Below are 19,947 nucleotides of genomic sequence, written 5' to 3'. Positions count from 1 at the left end.
GTATAGATACGAACATTAAAACGGCCAGGACAGCTAAAAGTCGTAGGTGGATAGATAGATAGATAGATAGATAGATAGATAGATAGATAGATAGATAGATAGATAGATAGATAGATAGATAGATAGATAGATAGATAGATAGATAGATAGATGTTTTGCATTTAATAAATAATGCTGAGGAGCCATGCACTTTATCGATAATGAAAAATGTATCACGAAAAAAAATCTGATGATAATTGGCGGAGTTCAACGTCCCAAAACCATCATATGATTATGAGAGACGCCATAGCAAAGGTCTCCGGAAATTTCGACCACCTGGGGTTCTTTAACATGCGCCCAAATCTGAGCGGACGGGCCTACAGCATTTCCACCTTTATCCGAAATACAGCCACCGCAACCGGGATTTGATCCTGCGACCTGCGGGTCAGCATCCGAGTACCTTAGCCAGTAGGCCACCGTGGTGGGGCTGAAGGAAAAAAGCAAAAACGAATGAACTTGTAACCGAGTCCCGCTTGTGTCTTCATTTTCTGTATTGTTGTGTGGACCATTCGCATTGTGCAGGTGTGAGTTGGAGAACTCTGTGAGCAACGTCTCTTGCCCCGTTCGGCCTCAACAAAAGAACAATAGCTCTCAGAACACAGAAGCAGAACGTGATTGCTAGAATTGCCTATGCGTCGATGCAGGAACGCCACCAACAAAGCCTTGTTTGCGTGCCGGCGAGCTTCTTGCATTACTGGATAGAGCATCAGGATGCAAGGAGTAGAAAAAAAAAAGTAACAGCACATGCTGCAACCTTTTATCGTAGATTTTTTTCTAATGCTATATGTCACATTGTTTATTCGTGGAGGACGACTGCAGGAAATGAGCAATTCTAGCTGAAGCATGCTTGCAGTAAATTACGAGTCAGCCCAAAGAAGTGCTCTTGCCCTATTTTTTTTACTCCTTCATGTTACGCAAAACATTGTTAGACATCAAATCAACGCGAGATGAACAGTAAACTAAACATTCCAAAAAGGAAAGGTGAAGGAGAGGTAGCGAATGCAATAGCAATGTTTTGACAAAAGTGCGAGAAATTAGAACTTATTCAGGCAAAGTGCATTCTCTTCAACTCGAAGAGAAATTAAGATAGTATGCAGGTGGCGATGCAGAACGGTGCCTACGTATGATTGTCGGTTATAAATGTGGATAAGCTGTATGTCTTCAGTATCAATTCTAAAAGAACCTGTTTTAAAGGTTACGATAATTAAACAGAATGCATTAAAATGCATATCACGCAATGGTTCGTTTTGTTTCTTTTTCTGTATTAGACAATAGTTTGAAACAAGTTCAGTGAATTAAGTTTTATACGTAATTTCATGCCGGGCGCGTTTCATGAAGCTCTGTAGCGCATGGTCTTGGCTACATTTAAATAAATGACAGATGAATAAATGCCAATGTTTTACACAAGTGTGACGGCTTTCACATCTACCTTTTGAAGTTTCACTTATTAAAGTTTTTATTCGGTGTAAACCAAAAATTTCTATATTTTGTTTATCTCACTCAATCTCTAATATGAATGAATGGATGAACGGATGGGTGGATGGACGGACGGACGGATTGATGAATGAATCAATCAATCAATCAATGGATGGACGGGATGTATGTATGTATGTATGTACGTATGAATGTATGTATGTATGTATGTATGTACGTATGTATGTATTGATTGATATGTGGGGTTTAACGTCCCAAAACCACTATATGATTATGAGAGACGCCGTAGTGGCGGGCTCCGGAAATTTAGACCACCTGGGGTTCTTTAACGTGCACCCAAATCTGAGTACACGGGCCTACAACATTTCCGCCTCCATCGGAAATGCAGCCGCCGCAGCAGGGATTCGAACCCGCGCCCTGCGGGTCAGCAGCCGAGTACCTTAGCCACTAGACCACCGCGGCGGGGCTGTATGTATGTATGTATGTATGTATGTATGTATGTATGTATGTATGTATGTATGTATGTATGTATGTATGTATGTATGTATGTATGTATGTATGTATGTATGTATGTATGTATGTATGTTTGTGAGAACGTCTAACGGAATGAGAAAACGAGCGTCAGTAGCGAGGCAGATAACGAGTCAAATGGAACGAGCTTCTAGTTTTTATTAGGAGTTTAGGGTTATCGGACTACAAAGCCGTGGAATAAACAAGTCGTATGCACACTCGATACTGCAAAAAAAGGGGTGCAAATTCTCGGGCAGATAAAATGCGACTAAAGTGCGAAGTCCGAGTTCTTACTTCGCGCCTTTGTAGAGGAAGGAGAAGCGGTTCGTGGTTTCGCAGATGTCGAGGGTTCACTTTGGAGCCAACGTGATACAAGGAACCAGTTTTTGGAACCACCAGTGTCAGTGATACGAAAGGCACCCTGCTGCTCTTATTACACACACACACACACACACACACACACACACACACACACACACACACACACACACACACACACACACACACACACACACACACACACACCGCTACTCTACAATATGGCACGGCAGGTCAGTTGAAACTCCTGTGCAAACATACGCTATACAGGCTTCGTGTCGGGTAGGCATTCGTTTAGATGTGTAATAGAGCGTTTTAAAAGAGTTAAGTAACCGAAGTGGTTCAATGCTAACTGCGTAACTGCGCAACCAGTGGTTTGTTCTATGCTTCCAATTCATTACAAGCAATGAGGCCCGAAATCCTAGAAGCTTGTCATGATGAATAACCGTCGGGTCACTGAGGCATGCGCCAGACATTTGCCAGAATTCATCAGAAGTATTACTGGCCCAAGCTGTTGGCGTGCATAAAGCATTATGTAAAGAAAAGTCACAGATGTCAAAGGAGCAAAACACCACCTTTTAGGACGGCCGGCTTCTCCAGCCCATAGACCCACCTGCTACACCTTTTCAATAAGTTTGATTGAATTTTCTTAGATTTTTCCTAATGTCATCATCGAAAAAGAGGTGGGCCGTCATCGCTACCGACTACTTCACGCGGTATGCTGAAACCCGCTGCCTTGAGCGAGAAACGGCAGCTTAAGTTGCCCAGCTTTTCGTGCACAGCATAGTTACTCGACATGGTGCCCCAAAGGTAGAGATCACTGATGAAGGAGTAGCCTTCACATCAGAGTAATGCAGCTTTCCACGAGAATGACGAACACAAGTCATAGGAAGAATACTGCGTACAATTCTCAAACGAACGTGTTAACGAACTGTCTAAACCACGCCATCACTGATATGCTGTCGATGTATGAGAACTTGGAGCATAATACGTTGGGTCAGATCCTTCCTTACGCAACATTCGCCTATAGTACAACCCTTCGAGAGACCGCCCGCGTATATTCATTTACGCTTGTTTATGGTCGCACAGTCACTTCAATTCTTGATTCCATGCTACCAGTCGACAACGACAACTACTAGCCATCCGACGCTCACGCACTGCTGCGAGGAGCTGAAGAAGCACGCATGTTGGCACAGTACCGAATTCATTAACAACAATTCAAGGACGCGGACTACTACAACCTGAGCCATAGGGGTATTAAGCACCAGCCAGGTGACGAAGTATGGGTATGGGAACCAATACGACGCCGTAGCCTGTCAGAAAAGCTCATGCAACAGTACTTTTGTGCATATAGTGTTCTTCGCCGACTAAGTGACTTAACTTATGAAGTAATTCCTGATGGACAAGAAAGCTCAAAACGGCAAAACCATGCAGAGGTCATTGCCGTTGCCTGCATTAAAGCCCTACCACGAAAAAGAATTAGGCCCCTCTCTCTTGGCTGACTCCCTCCGCCACGCAATCGGATGATGCCTGTTCGGAGAAGGACTAATGCCACATGAATTGCTCCTTATGATCTTCTTACCAAGAAAACCAGCGAGACTCTGTGTGGGCGTCTTTTGCCTCACGCGTGGCATCTTGGGACAGTGCGGCGCTTGTCTCTCGCGCACGGCTGCGAGCCTAGAGACGGGCCTGGAGTAGTTCGAAAAAGGACACGTCTGTGGAACGCTTAAGCCTACTCTTACATTTGTATCATACTAGCTTTTTGTGAACCAGTTCGGCCATGGTAAAAGTTATTGTTTGTGTGTTTTGCAATACGCGCACTATAACTTGGAAGGCATTTCAAATTAATTTTGAAGCTTGTGTGAGTACTCGACCTCATCGTGGCAGTGACTACCTTGAAAGAAACCCCATTTTGACCGCGTATTTTTCTCACAACCTCACGTTGCATGCTGTCAATAAAACAAACTAAGATGGTGTCATAGCCGCCATTTTCTTGCCGCATTTGCGACGAGATGGACAACGTCACTCAAAGCGCAGCCAATGGCGCGCGTGCTTGGTACAACGCTGAGAATGACGTAACTGATAGGAAAGGCAATGAAGCCTGCTCGTGACAGCGCCGCCGGACAGTTTTAAATGCGGACCATTTATTAGTCACATGATGTCACGTGTTGTGCGTCAGTGGTGATGTCCACGCCCCCACAGCGCCCGCTCGTGCCTCGCGTATCGTGCCGCAAACTTGCGTCTCGTGCCAACTGTTTGTTTCCCCCTGTCCGACGCAGGCAGCGTCTACTAGTAAAAACGAACTGCTTGAGCCTCACAAACTTTCACTGGCCACCCCGTATATGTAGGGGACAACTCACTAGCGTCCCACCACTTTTTGAAGGCGACGCTTCTTTTTCATTCAATAAATAACAATAATAAAGACGTATTATATTTTTGACGCCAGTAAAGAAATATTGATTGATTAATTGATGAACCTTACGGGTGTACTCCTATGATACAGCTGTCACGTCGGGTTACGATCAACTGTGGCTAGGTTCCATCCACTGAAGTTGATTCATGTATACCAGTGTCCAGGGCTACCATTTTCACGAGCACCAGCGCTTCATATCAGCTTATCACTTCTGGTGTTGCTTATGCTCATGTTTCTGAAGGCACCGTTGCACAAGTGCAAGGAACTGCCATCACCTGTGACTATTTAACGCATGTTAGTGCGTGCAACATCTGTTAACAATTATCGGCATTTCGTAACGTGTCATTCAATAAAAAATTTCAACACTGTGACCTTCCCTCCGCATGGTTTGCATAAGGTTGATTACCGAAGTACGTGGGATCTGCCTATTTTTTGTTTACAAATACTGTTAGCCTTTACACACGGCTATTACAGGAATGAAAAACAAAAAAAATACACAACATAACAATTATTCTAGAATCTGAAAATAATCAACTCGTTCAATCAAAACTTACAGATGAAGAGGAAAAATAATGTGCACCAAAACACGCCACCACATAACAAAAAAATGTGGTGAATCACGCACAGACAAAGAAAGCTTTGCTATAGCTACAAGTGAGACTATGAGCTATGCGTTTTGAGAATAAATCAGCGGATGGGCATAAAATGGCTTTTTCGGTGAAAGATTTCTATTCCTCGATAACTTTTCGAATGAATCTATACTTATCTGTGTAAACAGCAGAAGCACCATTCGTGTAGTTCTTTTGTCAATAAAAATACAGTTCATGGCACTTTTTGCGTCAGTAAAGATAAATCCCAGCCACATTGCCCTTAAGCCGCAGCACCGAGCTCTGCAACCACGTTACTATACTAAAAAATATAAAAATAGAAGCAGCATCGTTATGCGGAGCAGAAGTTGTGCACGCTGTTGGGATGCATGCGTGCCCTGCCGCATTCAAGGTCCTTCAGTCGTTTACCAATGTGTTGCGTGCAGCTTGCATCACATCCTGAATATTGGTGTAGCCTTCTTTTTGCCATTTTTTTATAGCTCGACTAAACGGAAAGACATGGCGCCATGGTGACCTTCACAAAAGAATTTTCATCGCTCGGCAGGAATTATTCTCAGAAAGGCTGGAAAACGGTTTTGTCTGCCTAGGTGACTTACCTACCGGCACTTACGCACAGTATTTGCTATAAAAAACAAAGTTTGCCAACCTCGGATTCTGTAAGCTGCATTCCAGACTCTGCATGTGCGCCATTATTTACACTGGGCAGTCAAAGCGTGTGCCTTTGCAGACGAAACTTTTCTGGCCAGTACTAACGACCAGTGAAGTGAAAAAAGAAAAAAAAAAGATTGGAGCCATTTCCGCCAAGTAAAAACCGTCAGACTGCGAAGCTGTTAGCGCGCCAGTGCATGTGATCATCGTCATCATCATCATTATCATCAGCATCATCATCATCATCATCATCATCATCATCATCATCATCATCATCAATCTGTTGCTTTTCATTTTTTTCACCCCTCCCCTTTTCTAGTCACGTGAACTATGTAACGGCTACCACTACTAATCGTGCGGCTGCTGCTACTACTACTACTACTACTACTACTACGACTACGACGACGAAGAGAAGAATGACACATGGTAGACTAAGGCCGTTTCTCTGCAAAACGTAAACATTAATATGTGTGGGTTTATTGACCACTCTTCTGCTTCAGTATACTGACACCATACCAATAGACCCAGGGCTTTGTTGTAGGCCCTTGTGCTCAGATTTGGGTGCACGTTAAAGAACCCAAGGTGGGCGAAATTTCCGGAGCCCTCCACTATGGCTTCTCTCATAATCATATAGTGATTTTGGGACGTTAAACCCCACAAATCACTCAATCAATCAATCAGACCCAGGGCTTACAGTTAATTTGCTTGCGATACTGACAAAGCGATGTTTACCGTCACTCATTGTCTCCTCAGTCGTCTCTGGAGTAATAATGAATGGCTCGCAAGGCTCTGCAAGAGACGCAAGACAGTGATCTGCCCTATTCTGGTTTCGTGGGTGTTTCGTGCCAAAGATATTAACACTCCTGCGCTGAAGCTGGGTGTAGCTAAGGTTGCATAGCACACCGTGGTATACACAGTGCTCTATCCTGTCCACTCACGCGCCACTTCTTCGATGTGAGCGCTAAAAAACGAGGATGAAGGAAACAAAGTACACAACACAGGCACTACTGACAATAAAAACAGTTTTTGTTCCCAGTAGTGCCAGTTTTGTGTACTTTCTTCTCCTTATCCTTTTTTTAAGCTCCCACCCAAGAAGCATGACAGACGAACAAGCCCGCATCGCTACCCTCCTCACACGTCACAAACTGAGTTTTCAAGATGAATAAATTATACAGATGATGATTTGAATGCTTCGCAGTCCAATTGACATGAGATCATTGCAGGTAACTTCGACTTGTTCGTCGTCTCACGGTGTTTCTTTGTAGAATAATGGGTGGCCCCTCGTCCCTTTCAGATGATCATAGGGGTGTCTTGTTGTTCTTTCATTTAGTGTTGGCATGCTGAAGCGCTATTACAAGCGCTTCATTTCTCTACTCTGCTGTCGCCTGTGTCTTGAAGTATCAGTCCTGTGCCCTTTCGTAAGGGGTATGTGGCGGTCGCTGCGGAAACATGAACGGAGATTCAATAGTGCCCTACATACGTGCTAAATACGTTGGCTAGAGTTATCCTCCGGGATGGCGGCAGGGAGTAGGACCTGTTCATTTTTGAAGTTGTCGTCCAAGAAGACAGACACCACCATGGTTCCTGCACATATCTTAATTTCAAAAAGATTTCCAGTGCAACCCTTCATGTGAAGTGGTTTAGCAGCTCTATATTCATTGTATTACTGTACGTGAAAACAACGTCGCTTCTATTCAACAGGCAAATGATCTGACCTCGTATAAACAGCCATGCCCTGATTGTTATGGTATCTTTGTATGTTGTGTTCCGTACAATGTGCCACTAAATCTGACCAGTCATATTAGAATGATACCTCCAACAGTTTCTGTCGACGTAGTAGGATAGCTCAGTGTTTGTCTCCGTATATCCAAGGGCTACCATTGTCACCGTAACACGTTAGTCGACCTGAATGGCTTCTAAATAATGAAGACGAAGTGGGTGCTATCCGTTGCACGTACGCGTACTAATATTTTTTTAAGTGGGCGAAAAACTTGAGCTCATACACAGACAATACAAGGAGATTACACTGGCGAGTCTGGAGTCTACACACAAGAAGAGTAAAATATCAGGAAGCATGCATCATCATTAACAAAGGCTGCAAACAGGAGCGTCATATAAGCGATGCCACTTCGTCGTTCACTAGATAGTCGTCGTTTCACTGAGAGTCAGATGGACTGGTGATGTGTTACAAAAGGGGGCTGTCGGTTCACGGTAGGACCGCTGGCGAAGATGAAGTGTTATTTGCCCGAGAACTCGTGCTTTACCATTTACAGCCGTGAGCTCAAGGACACGGGGCATGGGCAGCAGGCAGGATTTCTCGTCCGCATGGCTTCCTCTTCTGCCGTTCCATTTTCTCACGCTCCACTTCTGTGCAACTTTTTTATTCATTTCCTCGCGCCATGAGAGTTTCTAGTGTCGCTCTCTTCTTTCTTAGTTGTGATCATTTATCACCTTTTTCTTTCATCGTTTTTAAAGCCACTCCTGACAGTTTCGTTTGTAGGCTATTACTTTTTTTATTATTGATATTGACACGTGCGGTTCTTTTGGTTTACGAAGAAAGCCGCTATCACTTTCTGTTTAGCGCAACGCAGGCCGCGTTTATCTTGTATGCCACTCTGGAACGCGTTATGACGCGTGTATAAAAAGCCGGCGCAGTGCGCCACTGGGGGTCCTTTTTTTTCCGTCGGCCGACGAATGTTCACGCCGCTGTTGCTGTGAGTTGTGTTTGGCCCTGTTTTGCTGGGCACAAGTTCGCCCAATAAACAGTTCGCCTGACACCGCCCTGACTCCTGCGTGCTTCCTCTCAAGTGCTGCGTGTATCACAACCTCGTGACATCTGGTGGAGGTGCTTCTCGGTCCATGTACCGTACGCCCCCGTCCAGCCGTGAGCCAAGCCCAAGCCGCCAAGAGGACGACGCCGACCCGGTCGTTCGAGTGAGCCGAAGACAACAAGTACTACCGCCCGAATACCTGCCGCTCCCCGACAAGGACAAGAAAACAAAGGCTGCCACGAAGCCGGCATCCACGATGACGGAAGCAAGGTCTTCGGCAACCGTGGTCGTCAACCAGCCCAAAGAGCCGCCTACCTTCCGCGGATCGACCTACGAAGACCCGGAAAGCTGGCTTGACATTTACGACCGCGTCACAGCCCTCAATAAGTGAGACCCGGACGACAAGCTGCGTCATGTGTATTTTTACCTGGAAGACGCCGCAAGGACTTGGTTCGAGAACCGCGAGTCAACGCTTCGAACCTGGGACGACTTCCACGTTGCTTTCCTGCGCACCTCAGCAAGCGTCGTGCGGAAGGAAAGAGCCGCATCACTGCTTGAAACTCGGGTGCAGCTCCCCAACGAAAACGTAACGATCTTCACGGAGGAGATGACGCGACTTTTCCGCCACGACGACGCCGACATGTCTGAGGACAAGAAGGTTCGCCTGCTTATGCGAGGAGTGAAGCAGGAGCTCTTCGCCGGACTGATCAGAAACCCGCCAAAGACGGTACAAGAGTTCCTCTCCGAGGCTACCACCATCGAGAAGACTCTTGAAATGCGGACCAGCCAATACGATCGGCGCATGTCGCCAGACGTCACAGAAGTCCGAGGACTCTGCCCCGACGACCTGCGCGAGACCATACGCGCTATTGTTCGTGAAGAACTGCGCCGCATGTTGCCATCGTCTCAGCCCCAAGTCGCCTCTCTCGAAGACGTAGTCCGCGAGGAACTACAGCGCTCACTGAGCGTTCCTGAACGGCCACAGCCCCAACCGGAGGCGATGACCTACGCCGCTACTGCACGACGACCTGTCGCCGCTCCTCGCCAACACCAGGACCCAACGTCTCCGCAGTTTCGTCGCCAGCCACCGCCGCCACTCCCGACGCCTTCCCGCTCGCCAGTAATCCAGCGCTCGCCGAGGAAAACTGACGTTTGGCGCACCCCGAACCACCGCCCACTATGCTACCACTGCGGCGAAGCCCGGCACACCTACCGCTACTGCCAGTACCGTGAGATGGGACTGCGTGGCTTCGACGTGAACGCGCCGCGTCCGCGCCCAGGTGAGCGACCTCGCGACATCGCCGAATACATCGCCGGATCGCAGTGGCAACAACGACGACCATCCCGTTCACCTTCGCCTGGCCGCTACGTCTCCCCGGATCGCCGCCAGTACACCGGCCCTAACCGGGGCCGATCCCCAAGCCCCTACCCGGGAAACTAAAGGCAGCAACCGATGGAGGTGCGGTTGCTGCACGACGCAATGCCGAAGATCCTCCTCCGCCGCCGCCGCCGCTGCCGATGACGACGACCACGACGCACGAACTTTCCCGACGTAGTCGCAGTACGCCGCCTGAGCAGAGCCTTTACGACAAAGCCTCGCCGCCGACGCGACGTAGCAGCACCGCACCAAGCCGACGCAGCCGTGATCCGACGCCCCGACCTAACCGGAACGCCAGACGACGAACGACCGACCTCGACGTGATCATCGACGGCCACAGAGTCACCGCCCTAGTCGATACCGGCGCCGACTACTCTATCATCAGTGGTCTCTTCGCCGCTAAGCTCAAGAAGGTAAAGACTGCATGGGAAGGACCGGATATCCGAACAGCAGGGGGCCACCTTATAACACCGACTGGAACCTGCACGGCAAGAGTCACGATTCACAGCCAGACGTATTCTGTGAATTTTGTGGTCCTGCAGCAATGCTCGCGAGACGTCATTTTAGGCATGGATTTCCTGGACCAGCAAGGCGCAGTCATCGACCTAAGATCCAGGTCAATCACGCCTGCAATCACGCTGTCCACGGATAATGCAACGGCGTCAGACTGCAACGTCGCTCACAATGCCTTGAATGTGACAGAAGAGCAGGTAACCATCCCGCCACTGTCGAGCGTCATCATTTCCGTCGGCACCAAAGCGTCTACCAACTTACAAGGTGTCATTGAAGGCGACCAGCACCTGCTCCTAAACCGTCAGATGTGCGTCGCAAGAGGCATAGCCAAGCTTCATAACAGCGAAGCCAAGGTAATGGTGACGAACTTCAGCAACGAATATAGGCACTTGAATAGGGGCACGACGGTAGCACATCTAAGCGAATTTGTGGAAGCGAGCAATGCCTTCGCCCTCACCGATTCTCAGGGAGCCGCAACGTCCACAGCAGTGTCCGCGCCCGCCTTCGACGTCAATCAAAGCCTTTCCAGGCAGCAACAAAAGGAGCTCAATGCCTTACTCCACCAATACAAGGACTGCTTCTCGTCGTCGTCGAGGCTTCGTCAGGCCCCTCTCGCGAAACATCGCGTCATAACCGACGAATATGCCCGTCCGCTCCGTCAGAGCCCCTACCGAGTTTCTGCACGGGAACGCGAGGCCATCAAGCAACAAGTCGACGAAATGCTGCGTGACGACATCATTCAGCCGTCTACGAGTCCGTGGGCATCACCCGTGGTGTTGGTGAAGAAGAAGGACGGAACCCTACGTTTTTGCGTCGATTATCGTCGCCTGAACAAGATCACGAAGAAAGACGTGTATCCCCTCCCACGGATAGACGATGCTCTGGACAGACTCTACAACGCCAAGTATTTTTCGTCGATGGATCTCAAAACCGGCTACTGGCAAATCGAAGCAGACGAGAGAGACCGAGAGAAGACTGCCTTCATAACACCAGACGGCCTATTCGAGTTTAAGGTCATGCCCTTTGGTCTTTGCTCGGCGCCTGCGACGTTCCAACGGGTTATGGACACAGTACTCGCAGGCTTGAAGTGGCAGACTTGCCTCGTCTACTAGGACGACGTAGTCGTATTTTCTTCCAACTTCGACGAGCACCTCCGGCGCCTTGAAGCTGTTCTTCGGGTAATCAAAGCCTCGGGACTTACCCTGAAGCCAGAAAAGTGCCGCTTCGCCTACGAGGAACTATTGTTCCTTGGCCACGTTATCAGCAAGTCGGGAGTGCTCCCTGATCCACAGAAAACAGCTGCGATCGCCGACTTTCCTGCACCCACCGACAAGAAAGCAGTACGCCGATTTCTTGGCCTCTGCGCTTATTACAGGCGCTTCGTGAAGAACTTTTCGCGGATCGCCGAGCCACTGACGTACCTCACGAAGGCCGACGTCGACTTCAAATGGGAAGCGCCGCAAGTCGAGGCATTTCAAGAATTAAAGCGACGCCTGCAAACGCCGCCAATACTGGCGCACTTCGACGAAGAAGCTGACACCGAAATTCACACGGACGCAAGCAGCACAGGGCTCGGCGCCGTGATCGTGCAGAGGACCAACGGACTTGAAAGGGTCATCAGTTACGCTAGCCGGTCACTTTCGAAGGCAGAAGCCAATTATTCCACGACAGAAAAGGAATGCCTTGCCATCATCTGGGCTACATCAAAGTTCCGCCCCTACCTGTACGGCAGGCCTTTCAAAGTCGTGAGTGACCACCACGCCTTGTGTTGGCTAGCTAACTTGAAGGATCCATCAGGGCGCCTCGCACGGTGGAGTCTCAGACTACAAGAATTTGACATCACCGTCGTCTACAAGAGCGGACGAAAGCACTCCGACGCCGACTGCTTGTCTCGCGCCCCTGTCGATCCGCCGCCCCAGGATGACCAGGACGACGACTCTTTCCTGGGACCCATAAGTACCGACGACTTCGCGGAACGCCAACGAGCTGACGCAGAGCTCAAGATCCTCATGGACTACCTGCAAGGCAAGACCGCCGACGTGCCGAAAGTATTCCGCCGAGGACTGGCTTCGTTTTTCCTGCGAAACAACGTCCTCCTGAAGAAGAACTTCTCGCCGCTCCGCGCCGACCACCTCCTCGTAGTAGCTTCAGCGTTACGTCCAGAGGTTCTGGAAGCATTACACGACGACCCTACAGCCGGACATCTTGGTGTTTCCCGCACACTGTCACGAATACAAGAGAAGTACTATTGGCCTCGCCTCACTGCCGACGTCGCCCACTACGTAAAAACATGCAGAGACTGTCAGCGACGCAAGACGCCGACAACTAGGCCAGCCGGACTTCTGCAACCCGTCGAACCACCTCAACGGCCATTCCAACAAATCGGCATGGACTTACTGGGGCCGTTCCCGACGTCAACTTCTGGCAACAAATGGATTGTCGTAGCGACTGACTACCTAACCCGCTATGCCGAAACAAGGGCCTTGCCCAAGGGCACTGCCGCCGAGGTCGCCAAGTTCTTCATTGAGAACATCGTCCTCCGCCACGGAGCCCCCGAGGTCCTCATCACCGACAGAGGTACGGCCTTTACGGCTGACCTAACGCAAGCGATCTTGAGGTACAGTCAGACAAGCCACCGCCGAACCACCGCGTACCACCCACAGACGAATGGCCTCACCGAGCGTCTAAATAAGACCATCACCGACATGCTGGCCATGTACGTGGACGTCGAGCACAAGACGTGGGACGCCATACTCCCGTATGTAACCTTCGCGTACAACACGGCCGTGCGGGAAACGACGCAGTTTGCTCCATACAAGCTCGTCTACGGACGGAGCCCAACAACGACGCTTGACGCCATGCTACCGGTCGGCACCGACGAAGAAGACCTCGACGTCGCCAGCTACCTGGATCGCGCTGAAGAAGCTCGACAGCTAGCCCGCCTGCGTATCAAGAGCCAACAGACGGTCGACAGGCGCCACTACAACCTTCGACGACACCACACCGAATACCAACCCGGCGACCTTGTCTGGGTCTGGACGCCGATACGACGACAGCGATTGTCTGAGAAGCTCCTGCTACGCTACTTTGGACCCTACAAGGTAGTCCGACGTCGTGGTGAACTGGACTATGAGGTCGTGCCCGATGGCTTAACGTCATCCCAACGACGCCGTGCACGACCCGAAGTCGTACACGTGGTGCGACTTAAACCTTATTACGCGCGCTGATTAGCTGTGACGCATTGTTAATGTAATTTATTGCATGTACTCTCTCTTATGTTCTGTCTTTAGCATCGGGACGATGCTTTTTCAGAGGGGGGTAGTGACACGTGCGGTTCTTTTGGTTTACGAAGAAAGCCGCTGTCACTTTCTGTTAAGCGCAACGCAGGCCGCGTTTATCTTGTATGCCACTCTGGAACGCGTTATGACGCGTGTATAAAAGACTGACACGTGCGGTTCTTTTGGTTTACGAAGGAAGCCGCTATCACTTTCTGTTAAGCGCAACGCAGGCCGCGTTTATCTTGTATGCCACTCTGGAACGCGTTATGACGCGTGTATAAAAGACTGACACGTGCGGTTCTTTTGGTTTACGAAGAAAGCCGCTATCACTTTCTGTTAAGCGCAACGCAGGCCGCGTTTATCTTGTATGCCACTCTGGAACGCGTTATGACGCGTGTATAAAAGACTGACACGTGCGGTTCTTTTGGTTTACGAAGGAAGCCGCTATCACTTTCTGTTAAGCGCAACGCAGGCCGCGTTTATCTTGTATGCCACTTTGGAACGCGTTACGACGCGTGTATAAAAAGCCGGCGCAGTGCGCCACTGGGGTCCTTTTTTTTTCCGTCGGCCGACGACTGTTCATGCCGCTGTTGCTGTGAGTTGTGTTTGGCCCTGTTTTGCTGGGCACAAGTTCGCCCAATAAACAGTTCGCCTGACACCGCCCTGACTCCTGCGTGCTTCCTCTCAAGTGCTGCGTGTATCACAACCTCGTGACAATATGATATATAAAGAGATGTTGGCGCACCATTATGGCGCCGGCTACTCCTTAGCCGTTGAGTGAAACTTGGAACACGTATCTTGAAGCAAAACATACAAAGCAGCGCATGGAAAATAGAAAACTCGTGCACAGATATGAAAAGACACACTTATACGCACATATCACAACATAATGGTAAGGAAATGTTCGAAAGTCAATGAATGAAGTCTCTTATAATGTCCCTCGTTAATATTCGGTCCACCAGCACAAAACAGCCGAGCACACGTCTGGTCCATATAAAGATGCATTCGCTCGTATGTACATAATAGTCGACACCTCATTCATTTCACAATACACAAATGATGGGCGTCACATGATACTGTACATAATACGTACATGTGTTACAAATGAAAGTTCGTTATTTCCTAGTTATTGTCAGCAATCCCGCTGTCTCGTAAAAAACGTGTTAATGCTTTTAAAGCATGTGACTGTAAAGCTCCAGTAGGCCACGGGCCCAGAAGTTTCTTCATATTAAACGGTCTGCGGTCTAATGCCAACAGTTCAGACTTAAGACGGCGTCTCGGCGTGTCATGATGTGGACAGTCTATGAGAAGGTGACATACGTCTTCATCTATAAATCCACATTCGCATTCGGGAGTTTCAGCTCTGCCGATTCTGTGCAAAAAATGTTTTGCGTATGCGGTGCCTAGCCTCAATCGGTCAATTAGAGTTTCCATACTTCTATGTAATGTAATCTGTGTAAATGTGTATGTACCCTGGATACCGCATGTGTATCTGATAAAGCGCTAGTTGTTGAGCAGCTTGGATGAACATGTCTCTCTTTCTGATAATGCCATCCACTGAGAATTCAACGCTTGGTATTGCAAGCAGCCATGGAGGATAGTCCAATTCAGAGCTCCAAAATTTATTTCTGGGTAATATATGTACATTACTCTGTACATCGTTATGAGCATTGCTTTTATCTCTTAGTAAAATCTCCAGTGTCAATGGGTGGTCCTTGTGTTGCGTCTGTAAGCGAAAAAAATGGCGGCATGTTTCAATTGTTCTCATGACTGGAAAGGGTGGTTGTCGAGTCTGTGCTATGACAAGGCTGCTGGAAGTCGCTCGTGGAACACCTATGCAGACGCGCAGTCCCCTAGCTAATAGTCTTTGAAGTCGCTCCTCTAAAGTGCGGGAAAGGCCATGTAAGACTGCTGCAGAATATGCAACTTTTTGTCGTATTAAAGCATTGTGAACAGCGAGCATGGTTGATACAGATCCGCCCCATGATGTCCCAGCAATTCTGCGGAGTGTATTCACTAGCGTATTCACCTCGTTTTCGAGTTTCTCTATGTGAGGTGCCCATGATAGCTGCCTATCAAGTATTACTCCGAGAAACCCATGCTGTGTTACAATCATTAGTGGTTCTCCTTCTAAATTGAGATTGAAGTTCTTTAACTTCTTACGGGTGAAGGCTAATTGTTCCCAATTTTCATTGAGATAGCTAGCGCTGATTCCCAATTTTTCATTGAGATAGCTAGCGCACAGGGGAGGACGAGCCAACACGTGTATATGATTATGGTTGCGGTATTACGTCCCAAAAGTTCGATATGATTATCACACAAGCCATAGTGGAGGGCTCCATATATTTTTACCGCTTTGGGTTCTTTAATGTTCCTCTGAATTCAGTTAGTATTGGCAGTTTGCAGTAAACTGCAGCCGCCAGGCGAGTATTCCATCTCTCGGCCTGGTTAACAGTCATAAACACAAGCCCACCACGGGGGTTCGGGAAAAGAATTCTACCTATTTCGCCAAAAGTTTCTTCGATCACCAGACCCACGAAGTGGTTCTAACAGAGAAAGGAAGAGAAAAGTGAGCCCCGTAACTGTCTGCTTCAGCGAGCGACACCTCAACAGTAGCTCACAAGGGATGGGGGTGAGGAGGGATTAAATGGATAGGAATAAAGGTGTAGAGAGAGAAAAAGAGGCGTGATGTGGTAAGCTAGAGAGAGCGACGACAAATCGAGGGGATAGGAGAGATAGGAAAGATGGAAACACGGTCACAGGAGTCCGAGGACGGGGCACGACTTGCGAGAGCTGTTGTCGGCGTCAGGAGATGGCATGGAGCAAGTCCAGTCGGTCAGAGCAACGCTGTCGTCGGAGGTCGGCGTCAGGAGATGACGTAGGGCGAGCCCAGTCGGCCAAAGCTACGCTGACGTCGGAGATCGCGAGAGCACAACCGGTCGGTACAGAATCCAGCGAGGGAGTCCCCGATCGCCAGACCCTTTCGCACGTCTGTCTAGGGTTTGGAGGTTCTTCCCGTCATCCCTCGTCTCATTTCTAATGGTCGGCATGATAACTGGCACTTGTTAAGAAGCGCCCCAACTTATCGTTCGGTAAAGATAGTAAACTATAGGATAGTAAAAGCATTCACCTGGGCCGTTAGCAAATAGTACTAACTCAAACCGTGAATACAGTTGCTAGGTTACTAATATGATTAATAATTTTCCATATGGTTGCTAAAACAGGTTGACTATTAATTATCCAGCACAGGTTTACGAGAATTTGGCCTAAATGTTCCGTGTACATTTTCAAATCAAGTCCTTTTTTTTGCCTATCATTAAAGAAGTATTAAATGTGGAACAACGTCATTAGTTCAATTATTTGTCAACTCTAATTACTTCATCCAGTTATTAGGATAAGCAGACATTGCTGACATGTTCAACTTGAAATGAATGTAAAGGCCGAACGAACAATATACAGGAACCCTCACGCACACAGACACAATTATTATTGCCTCTACAGACGTCAAGTCAAGTTTATTACATATTTCACATTCGTTTATATGGTTGAAATAGTACAGAAGGAGGTCAAAAGTTTCATAGAAACTGACGGGGGGACCTCCTAAGCGCGACATGAATAGGGTAATTACAAAAAAAGTACAGCAAAATGTGCGAGCTTGTGAGCAAAGACTAATGAACTTAACTGTAACAATACAATTATTACATAACATGATGGCAATACTACCAATAAAATCAGACATACAATTATCAATTGAAGGGGATAAAACTAGAACAAAGCAAAATTAAAGAACTGTAGATGACAAGATAGATAGATAGATAGATAGATAGATAGATAGATAGATAGATAGATAGATAGATAGATAGATAGATAGATAGATAGATAGATAGATAGATAGATAGATAGATAGATACGCTCAGAAGAAATGCTTCACACTTAAGAGTGTTTTTACGATTTAGAGTACTTGGTATACTCTACTGCGGGAGAGCAGAAAGTCGTCCCGGTTACAATGATATTTCCTGAGGAAGCGAAATAGTGACCATGAGGGAACATAATGCTACGAAAAACAAAGGTGGTAGACTTCCCTAACTGAACCTCCATGAACTACTGTTCGTTACAGGCTCATGACGAATTTTTCGAATGTTGGGACAGGCACTGGTTTTGCGAAGTTAGCACGATAATTTAATTATTCAATGAAGGCACATACACATAAAACAGTTAAGTTCAGTTTAGTTTATTTACCACGTACAGTTGTACAGTAAGTGGCTGGCACAGATGAAAAAAGCTGTATAAAACAGCTTGACAAAGCCCCATATCCCCATGACAACTGTGGCAACAAAAACGGCAAAATAAAACTAAACACAGGACAGTTTAAACCAGCAATGCATATGCTTTGCATCAGAAAAAAAGTTTAACAAACTATACTAACCAAAAACGCACATGCTATATAATTAACAATAACTTACAAGCACCCATTTAACGAATACATCGTTGCTAAACTTGAAAACACTCAAGTATCCGCAAAGCACTTGGTCGGGGGGGGGGGGGGGGGGCTCTTGCCGAAAGCTTTTGTCGGGAAATCAGTTGACAGGACGAACACCACAAAGCCACTTCTCACGAATAGAATAGCGCATTTATAACGCTTGTCGAGTGACAGCAGACACTTCCGTTTAAAAGTGCACACTTCTTGGAACTTCCAGCGCTACATCAGCTTCCCCCATCTCCTCTTATTGCACACAGTGCATTTTAGAAAAGCGAATAATTTGTGGTGCACCTTGTCGCAGCCATTTATTGAAGAAAGAGCGCTGTTCGACTTTGGCTATGCCCCTGCTGAGCGTGTCTGCTCAGCAGGAGCATATCCAATGTTTTTTCGAGAGGACGGGGGGGGAGGGGGAGGAGGCGTTCAACCATACGTTATTTGTGTGCGTGAGTACGTTTGTATGTGTGCATGCGTGTATACATTCGCAAGCGACATTGAATTTTTTGTGTATTTTTTGAATGAAAAAAAGTTGGCACTCCCTCCCTCCCCCCCCCCCCTTCTCCCCTGGCTATGCTACGCTGCTGGTCGGAGAGACGGAGGAGCCAGCGAGGTTATGTTATGCTCGCGGAGAACTTTCTGTGACAATCAAGGGAAAGCTACGAAACCAAAGTGGGCGTGTGCCACCACTGAAGAATATAGTCCCAGAAATGCGTGTATGTTTTCCACGCGGATATCGTGAAAAAAAAAATTCTTATTTTCTACAGGATGCTGTTCATAAAGAGACGCTGAACGAACCAAAAAGATATTGTTTGTTTGCATTATGAAGTGAAATTTCGCGTTTTGCACGTCTGAAAAGTCGCACGTTTTCGGTGCACGTAACTTGTAGTCAAAATGGCGCCTTCGCCTTTAGGTGAGCGCACGTCGCCCTCGAGCTATTCCGACGACTCGCCGAAGGAGCTTGTGTCAAGTTTCACTCACAAATGGCTGTGTGCACAGACGTAGCAAGTTCTATGCAGTTGTTTAACTATAACACGGCCGTTACTCGAAAAGCGTGTCTAGCCAGACTATTTCGTGGAGGAGTACATGCGCAGTAGCTCCGCCCCCGTAGCTTTCCCTTTATTGCCACAGAACGTTGTCCCCGAGTATTGATTGATTGAAATTCGGGGTTAAACGTCCCAAAACCCCCATAAGATTATGAAAGACGCCGTAGTGGCGGTCTCCGGAAATTTTGACCACCTGGGGTTCTTTAACGTGCACCCAAATCTGAGCGCACAGGCCTACAAGATTTCCGCCTCCATCAGAAATGCAGCTGCTACAGCCGGGATTCGATCCCGCAACCTGCGGGTCAGCAGCCGAGTGCCTTAGCCACTAGACCACCGCGGCGGGGCTGTCCCCGAGTATTGTAACTGCGTCACAAACACAGGGTGGACCACATTTAAAGGCGTAATTCTGCAATGGGCAACCAACGTTTAAAATTGATTCTTTAGAAAAACTAAATGGCTCACAGTGATACAGTGATCACTAGAAAGACAGAGGGAGAATAAATTGAGATAAAGGCAG

This window comes from Rhipicephalus microplus, chromosome 2 (genome assembly GCF_043290135.1).
Source record: "Rhipicephalus microplus isolate Deutch F79 chromosome 2, USDA_Rmic, whole genome shotgun sequence".
Classification (NCBI taxonomy): Eukaryota; Metazoa; Arthropoda; class Arachnida; order Ixodida; family Ixodidae; genus Rhipicephalus; species Rhipicephalus microplus.
This window is presented reverse-complemented; position numbering follows the sequence as displayed.